General features: G+C 51.1%; 1 long non-coding RNA gene across 1 annotated transcript; it reads right to left on the minus strand.

Moving 5' to 3' along the window:
- Positions 1-7,528: 7,528 nt before the first annotated feature.
- Positions 7,529-8,486, minus strand: LOC120639029. Its single transcript, XR_005661145.1, has 2 exons — positions 8,062-8,486; positions 7,529-7,679 (listed from the first exon to the last, which is right to left on the minus strand). It is a non-coding gene; the product is annotated as an uncharacterized LOC120639029 (long non-coding RNA).
- Positions 8,487-9,211: the final 725 nt, after the last annotated feature.

Below are 9,211 nucleotides of genomic sequence, written 5' to 3' on the forward strand. Positions count from 1 at the left end.
CTTCAAGACTCACAACACCAAGCTGTTTTGCTGAACTGGTCATCGGCCCAGTGTGTATACTTTCTGTTATGTTATTCATAATGATAATGAATTGCAAAAGAGTAGGTTGGATTTTTTCTTTTCTTTCCTTTTCTGAACTAACTGGGAAACAGACTAGTTGAGAGGAAACGAAATGGCGTTGGTTCATTCATTCATTCAGTAGTATTTATTGAGCGCTTACTATTTGCAGAGCACTGTACTAAGCGCTTGGAATGTACAATTCGGCATCAGATAGAGACAATCCCTGCCCATTGACAGGCTTACAGTATGGAATCATGTCAAATTTTGTTGGTTTACCCAAACTCGTTTTTTTCCTCCAATTATCCATCTCGGGTTTAACTTGAGTGACTGGTCATTCAGATCTCTGACGTTTGGTAATCTGCGTTTTGTGGAGATGATAATCCCCAGGACCACTGGGTGTTCAACTCAGCAGATTTTTAACTAGGTTGTTCCCAGCGGTGGAGGGCCTGGTTGTGAAGTGGAATGGCTGACATCGGGTCCAAGGGCTTGAATCCGGCTGGGAAGAAAGAAAGAGAGGGAAAGAGGGGAGAGAGAGAGAGAGAGAATGCATGATTAGCTGAGTGTGGTCAGAGGGGCTTTAGGACTGGATGCCAGAACCTGCATTACATTCCGTACCCCCCACCAGGATTTCTCCCAAGTGGGCACTCCCCTACCCTCACCTCTTCTCTTCACTGATGCTCTGGTGCTTCCATGAATTGAACACATGTGGCAGCATCAGGTTTTTGGGGTGAACTGATGTAACCCCAGGAAATCTGATTGCTGGGAAGGGGCCAGAGGTGACAGCCGTCTGAATCATGCTGTCTCTTCCGGAGCGGGGCAGCGATCCCGCAGAGCCCTGGGGACCCCTAGCTGAGCTCCAAGCCCCGGGGTCTTTAAGGGTTCCATCAGGAGCAGAGCTAATCCTTTCTGTGCCACTGCCATCAGGTATTCATTCCATCGTATTTATTGAGCGCGTATTGTGTGCAGCGTACCGTACTAAGCAGCGTGGCTCAGTGGAAAGAGCACGGGCCCTGGAATCAGGACTCATGAGTTCGAATCCCAGCTCTGCCACTTGTCGGCTGTGTGACTGTGGGCAAGTCACTTAACTTCTCTGTGCCTCAGTTCCCTCATCTGGAAAATGGGGATTAAGACTGTGAGCCCCACGTGGGACAACCTGCTTCCCCTATGTCTACCCAGCGCTTAGAACAGTGCTCGGCACATAGTAAGCGCTTAACAAATACCAACATTATTATTATTATTATTATTACTAAGCGCTTGGGAGAGTACAGTGTACAATAAACAGAAACATTTCCTGCTCACAACAAGTTAAGCATTATCTGCTAAATGGCCCCAAGAGGGTGAATCCATTCACCTGCCCAGAAATTAGGTAGTAATTCCTGTCACTGCTCACCACGGGCCTGTATCCGCGGATGAGTATCTTTGAGGATCTTTTGCCCATTTGCACACTTTGCCCGTAAAATACACTGAGTTGGGGTTCCGTTTGGCCTGACTGAGTTAATGCCCTCCATCGTCCCCAAGTCCCCAACTTGGACCCCATCTTAGGGGGCCCTGTGTAGTACAGAGATCTACCTGATGCTCTGTCATCTCTATGGTCAGCAGGCTTAGTCATCCTCAGGGGTCCTTATTGAGTGTTTGCTGCCAGCAGAGCACAGTGCTAAGCACTTGAGAGAGTATTCATTCATTCAGTCATATTTATTGAGCGCCTACTGTGTGCAAAGCACTGTACTAAGCGCTCGGGAGGGTGCCGAACAGCAGTAAACAGCCCCACTCCCTGCCCAGAATGAGCTCACAGTCTAGCAGGGGAGTATGCTATAAAGGAATTGGTAGACACATTCCCTGCCCACAAGGAGCTTAAAGTCTTGAACTAGGGTTCCTAATTTGAAATACTTCCATCGGCAAAGAGAATCCTATCCCGGCCGGGGTCGAGGCGGATAATGGGGGACTGTGGTCAGTCCGTCACAGGATGGAGAGCCTATGCTACGGACTCTGTCTGGACACCGAGGCCCAAGCTATAGGGGTGAGGGCCCCAGCGTGTGCTGAGGACTCAGATGGGACCCAGGCATACCTCTCCCCCTCCCTCATGGAGTTGGTTCTCTCTCCCAGTCTTCCTCTGTTCCGCATGTTTGCAGCTAGGATGGAGTCAGTCAGCTGGCCCAAACACTCCTATATATTAATCAGTGGTATTTATTGAGTACTGTGTGCACAGCACTATACTAAACACTCAGAAGAGCACACTACAATGCAGGTGCTCTTTCTGGTCACTCCAGACCCCACACTCTCCGGGGCCCTCCAACTCCGTAACTTCAACCTGCCGTCATATTTTTGGGCTCCAGTCTTGCCCTCAGGACACAGCCCAGAGCAGATTGCCCCCATCTTTGGCAGTCGTTCAAGTGAAACCTGAGAAGAGGGTGGGAGGGGGAAGGCAGAGAGGAGCAGAGCGGATGGAGGACTCAAGTCATCCAAACCACAGGCTTCCTCCTCCTTCCTCTGGTTTTCCTTCTTGTCTTCCCCGAAAGGAGCCTCCCCTCCTTCATTATTTCTGTGTTTCCTCTCAATCCTTCCTCCCTCCACCTACCGGGCCCCATGTGGGTCAACGAGAAACCCATGAGATCTCCCTCCGCCCGCCCCTTTACGTTCCCCATCATTCCACCATGCCTTGCCCAGCCCATGCGTTCGAAGCTGAGTTTGGAAGATCTTGTCTCGTTTTCTCCTTTTCTCTCAAAAGGAGCAAGAGACGGCTCCCCTGTTCCTTTCCTGGATGTCCTATCCCTCAGCAGCGATCTTCAGCGACTCAGTACCTACTGAGAAGCAGCATGGCATAGTGATAGAGCATGGCATTGGGAGCCAGGTCATGGGTCCTAATCCCGGCTCTGCCGCTTGCCTGCTGTGCGACCTTGCGCAAGTCACTTCACTTCTCTGTGCCTCAGTTACTTCATCTGTAATATGGAATTTGAGACCGTAAGCCCCGTGTGGGACAGGGACTCTGTCCAACCCAATTTACTTGTCTCCACCCCAGCACTTAGTACAGTATCTGACACAAATTAAGAAGACCTGGGTTTCAATCCCATTTCTGCCACATGCTAGCTGCGTGACTTTGGGCAAGTCACTTAACTTCTCTGTGCCTCAGTTTCTTCAGTTGTAAAATTGGGATTCAATACCTGTTCTCCCTCCTGCTTCGATTGTGAGCCTCAAGTGAGCAGGGTCTTTGACCCGATTATCAAGTACCTACTCCAGAACTTAGAACAGTGCTAGTCGCATAGTAAGTGCTTAATAAGTACCATAATTATTATTCTTTACCTTGTATTCTCACTTAAACGGTCCAAACTGGAGCACCTAGGAGAAAGGTATGTGCGAGCTTAATACTTTTACTGTTACTCTTTGTACTGTATGTTTACACAGGTATACCGGACACAAATGTTGGTGGTACTTTCGCTCCTGGTGAATTGGCGGAGTTGGATATTCCAATCAGCTCCGAAGGTTGGCAGCATTCTGGAATATCACTTCTCCTAGAAGATTTATAGGTGACCTGCCAGGTATCTGCTCTTCAATATTTTGGCTCATAATTTAAGTTCCTGCTCTGTCGTTAGGGCTTGACACTTTCGTCAGTTCCTATTAAATTGACTTAATGGCTCTTGCTGCCTGTCCAGGAGAACGTCAACTAGGCCTGAGAGAGAGAGAGAGAGAGTAACAAATTGTGGTTTCAGAGGCTCACACCCTGACAGGCTAAGAGACGTACAGGCCCAAGATGGGGATCCAGCCTGTGGGGGTCTCTGTCCCTTCCCTTTTTCTTCCCCTAGTTGGGGAGGGAAGGCCGGTAATAGCTTCAAGTGACGGGTGAGCCAAAAATTATGGTCTTCAACTACAGGAAGAGTTCTTGTAGAAAATGGGGGCTAGGTCAGGGATGACCTCACACATAAAAGCAAGTGGAGATTAACTTAACGCTGTGACCCAGAGATGTCTGAAAAAGGGAGGTAGAGGAAGTCTTAAAACCTGGGTCAAGAAAGCAAGAGGGTGGGTGAGATGACATTCTAGGTTCCCTAGGAATCCTTGGTTTCTCTAAAGCAGTATCCTTGCAGCAGTATACAAGCAGCATGGCCTAGTGGATAGAGCATGGGCCTGGGAATCAGAAGGACCTGGGTTCTAATTCCAGCTGTGCCACTTGTCTAATGTGGGCAAGTCACTTAACTCCTCTGGGCCTCAGTTCCTACATCTGTAAAATGGGGATCGAGACTGTGAGCCCTATGTGGGACAGGGACTCTGTCCAAACTGATTAGCTTGTATCTATCCAAGCTCTTAAAACAGTGCCTGGTACTTAGTAAACGCTTAACAAAAAACATATTAAAAAAAATCAACTAGAACATGCTGCCTGAAGCGATTGAGCCTTTTAGTCACTACCAGGGTTATCGCAGGGGTTCGAGGATCCCAGAGGGGTTCGGAAGCCCCATCCTCCTTGTCTCCTAGTAAATAGAGCATGGGTCTGGGAGTCAGAAGGAACTGGGTTTTAAGCCTGTCTCTGCCACTTGTCTGCTGTGTGACCTTGGGCAAGACACTTCACTTCTCTGTGCCTCAGTGACCTCATCTGTAAAATGGGGATTAATGGTGAGCCCCACGAGGGACAGGGACTGTGTCCTAACTAATTAACTTGTATCTACCCCAGCACTTAGTGTCTGGCACAGAGTAAGGACTTAAAAACTTGAAAAAGGACTCTCCTCTCCGCCGCCAGGCAAAACTTCTCCTCCCTCATCGACACCCATGCCCGTCACCCCCGCCAATTATTCCGGACCTTTAACTCTCTCCTTAGGCCCCCTGTTCCTTCCCCCTCCCCCATCCCTCACCCCCAATGATCTGGCCACCTACTTCATCACGAAAATTAACACAATCAGGTCTGAACTCCCCAAAGTCACCCGTCCCCCTCCCACCTCCCCCCCCAACCCTCTCCCCTACTTTCCCATCCTTCCCTGCAGTATCCTCAGAGGAGATCTCCTCCCTCCTCACAAGTGCCACCCCCTCCACCTGTGCCTCGGACCCAATTCCCGCTCACCTTATAAAAACCATCGCCCCTGTCCTCCTCCCCTCAACTTCTATTTTAACCGCTCACTCTCCAATGGCTTCTTCCCCTCTGCCTTCAAACATGCTCATGTCTCCCCCAACCTAAAAAAACCCTCTCTCGACCCCACTTCCCCTTCCAGTTACCGCCCTTCTCCCTACTACCCTTCTTTTCCAAGATCCTAGAACGAGTCGTCTACACTCGCTGCTTGCAATTCCTTAACTCCCATTCTCTCCCGGACCCCCTCCAATCTGGCTTCCGTCCCCTCCACTCTACCGAGACTGCTCTCTCTAAGGTCACCCGTGACCTCCTTCTTGCCAAATCCAATGGCTCCTACTCCATTCTGATCCTCCTTGACCTCTCAGCTGCCTTTGACACTGTCGACCATCCCCTCCTCCTCCACACCTTATCTCACCTTGGCTTCACGGACTCCGTCCTCTCCCGCTTCTCCTCTTACCTCTCTGGCCGGTCATTCTCGGTCTCCTTCGCAGGCTCCTCTTCCCCCTCCCGTTCTCTAACTGTTGGGGTTCCCCAAGGGTCAGTTCTTGGCCCTCTTCTGTTCTCCAACTACACTCACTCCCTCGGTGCAGTCATTCACTCTCATGGCTTCAACTATCACCTCTATGCAGATGACACACAGATCTACATCTCTGCCCCTGTCCTCTCCACCTCCCATCAGACTCGTATCTCCTCCTGCCTCCAAGACGTCTCTACCTGGATGTCTGCCCGCCACCTAAAACTCAACATGAGCAAAACTGAGCTCCTCATCTTCCCTCCCAAGCCCTGTCCTCTCCCTGACTTCCCTATCACCGTGGATGGTACGACCATCCTTCCCGTCTCTCAGGCCCGCAACCTCGGTGTCATCTTTGACTCGGCTCTCTCCTTCACCCCAAACATCCGATCCGTCACCGAAACCTGCCGGTCTCACCTTTATAATATAGCCAAGATCCGCCCTTTCCTCTCCACCCAAATGGCTATCTTACTGTTACGGGCTCTCGTAATATCCCGGCTAGACTACTCTGTCAGCCTGCTCTCTGATCTCCCTTCCTCCTCTCTCGCCCTGCTCCAGTCTATTCTTCACTCCGCTGCCCGGCTCATCTTCCCGCAGAAACGCTCTGGGCATGTCACTCCCCTTCTTAAAAACCTCCAGGGGTTGCCTATCGACCTCCGCACGAAACAAAATCTCGTCACTCTAGGCTACAAGGCTCTCCATCACCTTGCCCCCTCCTACCTCTCCTCCCTTCTCTCTTTCCACCGCCCACCCCGCACGCTCCGCTCCTCTGCCGCCCACCTCCTCACCGTCCCTCGGTCTCGCCTATCCCGCCGTCGACCCCCGGGCCACGTCCTCCCGCGGTTCCGGAACGTCCTCCCTCCTCACCTCCGCCAGACTCATTCTCTTCCCCTCTTCAAAACCCTACTTACAGCTCACCTCCTCCAAGAGACCTTCCCAGACTGAGCTCCCTTTCTCCCTCTACTCCCTCTACCGCCCCCCCTTCACCTCTCTGCAGCTAAAACCTCTTTTCCCCCCATCTCCCTCTGCTCCTCCCCCTCTCCCTTCCCATCCCCTCAGCACCGTACTCGTCTGCTCGACTGTATATATTTTCATTACCCTATTTATTTTGTTAATGAAATGTACCTCGCCTCGATTCTATTTATTTGCTATTGTTTTATTGAGATGTTCATCCCCTTGATTCTATTTATTGCCATTGTTCTTGTCTGTCCGCCTCCCCCGATTAGACCGTAAGCCCGTCAAAGGGCAGGGACTGTATCTGTTACCGATTTGTACATTCCAAGCACTTAGTACAGTGCTCTGCCCATAGTAAGCGCTCAATAAATACTATTGAATGAATGAATGAAAAAATTGCCATTAAAAAAAAAAGTCTTATTGCTATGGGTGGTGTCATTGTCTCACGTGCTCTATCCTGCCCCCGCCCACTTCCACTCCCCATCCCCCTCCACGGCCTACCGTAGCTGCTGCCATCTTCCACCCCCACAGTGCCTCTGCGGGCACCTCCCAGCTTCCCATTACCGTGAGAGCCCGGGTTGGTGCCCCTGCCGCTGCCGACCGAGATCTACCAGCCCTCCGCAGCTTTGGAGACTCCCAGAGAACCCCCTCCCCAAGCTTCTCCCCACGCTGCCACCGCTGAAGTACGTGGAGCTGAGGAGGCAAAGGGCATGTGTATGTTTGCATATGTGTCATTTTATTCTGAACCCCGAGGGGGGTTCTGGCTTTGAAGCTGGGGAGACCTGTGGTCTGGGAGATTTGGAGTGGCGAGGGGCCTCGTGAGGCCCCGCAAGTTCTCAATCCAGCCTCGCTTCCGTCGACTTCGATCCCGGCAGTTTTATGCCTATAACTGGATAGCCCCGTCCACCTCTCGTCCTAGCTTCCCCTTTGATTTCAAGACCCATGAACCATGTACATGCATCTCACAACAAGATCTTTATTATCCCTTTTCCCTCAGCCTGACTGGAGAAGGCACTTGCATGGTGTTAGGTTCCTGGTTGTGGCATCTTCTCCTGGCATCATCCCATTCGGGAACAGATTTCGAGCACCCTCATTTGCGTCTCCTCACTGTGGAAGAAGCAAAAAATGTGTTAAGCTGTTTTTATCCCAGAGGAAGTTTCTGGGATTGGGGGGGGGGGGTTGGCGAGGGGGGCGGGGGGAGGGTAGTCTCTGATGAAACAAAGGAGCCAAATGTGTGTGAAAGTAATTCCACCCCTCTTCTAGGAGGGTGACCTAGAACTGAGGACAAACTCTCCAGTTAGAGAAACAGCCTTCACTCTGCGGCCATAGCTGGGGGATGCAGGGAGGGCTCCCTAGAATATTGAACTAAAGCAGGCAGCAGAAGTGAGAAAAGGGCAGGACAGAATTCCTAGCAACTGCCTGTAAACGGGAGTTTGGGTTCAGAGGCCGAGGGAGGAAAACTTTTGGGGGTTGGAGAGGTTGACAGCACCTGTGCGCCTTTTCTTCCCAAGGGCTGGGCTCCTCTTCTTGGCCATACCCCTCTTCCTTTTCCTGGGGCTCTTCCTCTTTCTGGAAACGCTTCTGGGTTGGGAGCGATGGACAGTCTTAGAATCTTGAGTGGATTGGAACTGCGCTGCCTGGTTGTGAGCTCTGAGTACAATCGTAGGACTCTGGTCCTGGTTCTGACTCCCATCCTGGCTCTGGCCCTGGCCCTGATCCTGGCTCTGGTCCGGGATCTGGCTCTGGTCCTGGCTGCGGCTCCAGCCTTGGCTTTGGCTGGGGTTACGCTGCCCGGATTGGCCCTGGTTGGGTGATTGGACAGCGGCAGATGTCTGCATCTTTGTGGATGAGACTGGGCAGTGGTGGTCTGTGACCCCTTCCCTGTCCAGGGTGGCAGTGAGAGGAAACTGGCTCCCGTATCGGGCTATATAGGTACGAGAGAAGGAGAGGCTATTGTGATGACCAGAGGGAGGGTCTGGGGCAGGACCGTGAGGCAACAACAGGTCCTTAGTTGGGAAGAAACGGCTCCCTCGTGCCCCTTGTATGAACCCGGTGCCAGGAGGGGATCCCCAAAGCAATCCCATAGAGATTCCAGTAACAAAGCAAAAAACAGCTTACCTATCTGTAGGGTCCCCTCCTCAACCTTGCTGGTAAGCAGCATGGTTTAGTGGGTAGACCATGGGCCTGGGAGTCAGGAGGACCTGAGTTCATATTCAGGCTCTGCCGCATGTCTGCTGGGTGACCTTGGGGAAGTCACTTCACTCCTCTGAGCATCCATTACTTCATCTGTAAAACAGGGATTAAGAGTGTGAGCCCCATGCAGGACAAGTACTGTGTCCAACCTGATTTTAACTTGTATCTACTGTAGTGTTTAGAAGGGTGTTTGGCACATAGTAAGTGGTTAACAAGTGCCATTATTATTACTATTATTATTATTAACAGTGATACCCCCAGGAGCAGTTGGCAAGCTCCAAGGCAGGCCAAGAGGGGTTTGCCCAGTTTAAAGATAAACTTGGCATGAAATTTGTTTTTACTTTGGTTTCATTTCTCATGTAGATTTAAAGAGTGTTTGGAGTGGGAGAGTTTGGATGAGTGAGCAACCCCTAATGAATTACAAGAAGGGACATTTAGGGGTGTTA

Source organism: Ornithorhynchus anatinus, chromosome 2 (assembly GCF_004115215.2).
Source record: "Ornithorhynchus anatinus isolate Pmale09 chromosome 2, mOrnAna1.pri.v4, whole genome shotgun sequence".
Classification (NCBI taxonomy): Eukaryota; Metazoa; Chordata; class Mammalia; order Monotremata; family Ornithorhynchidae; genus Ornithorhynchus; species Ornithorhynchus anatinus.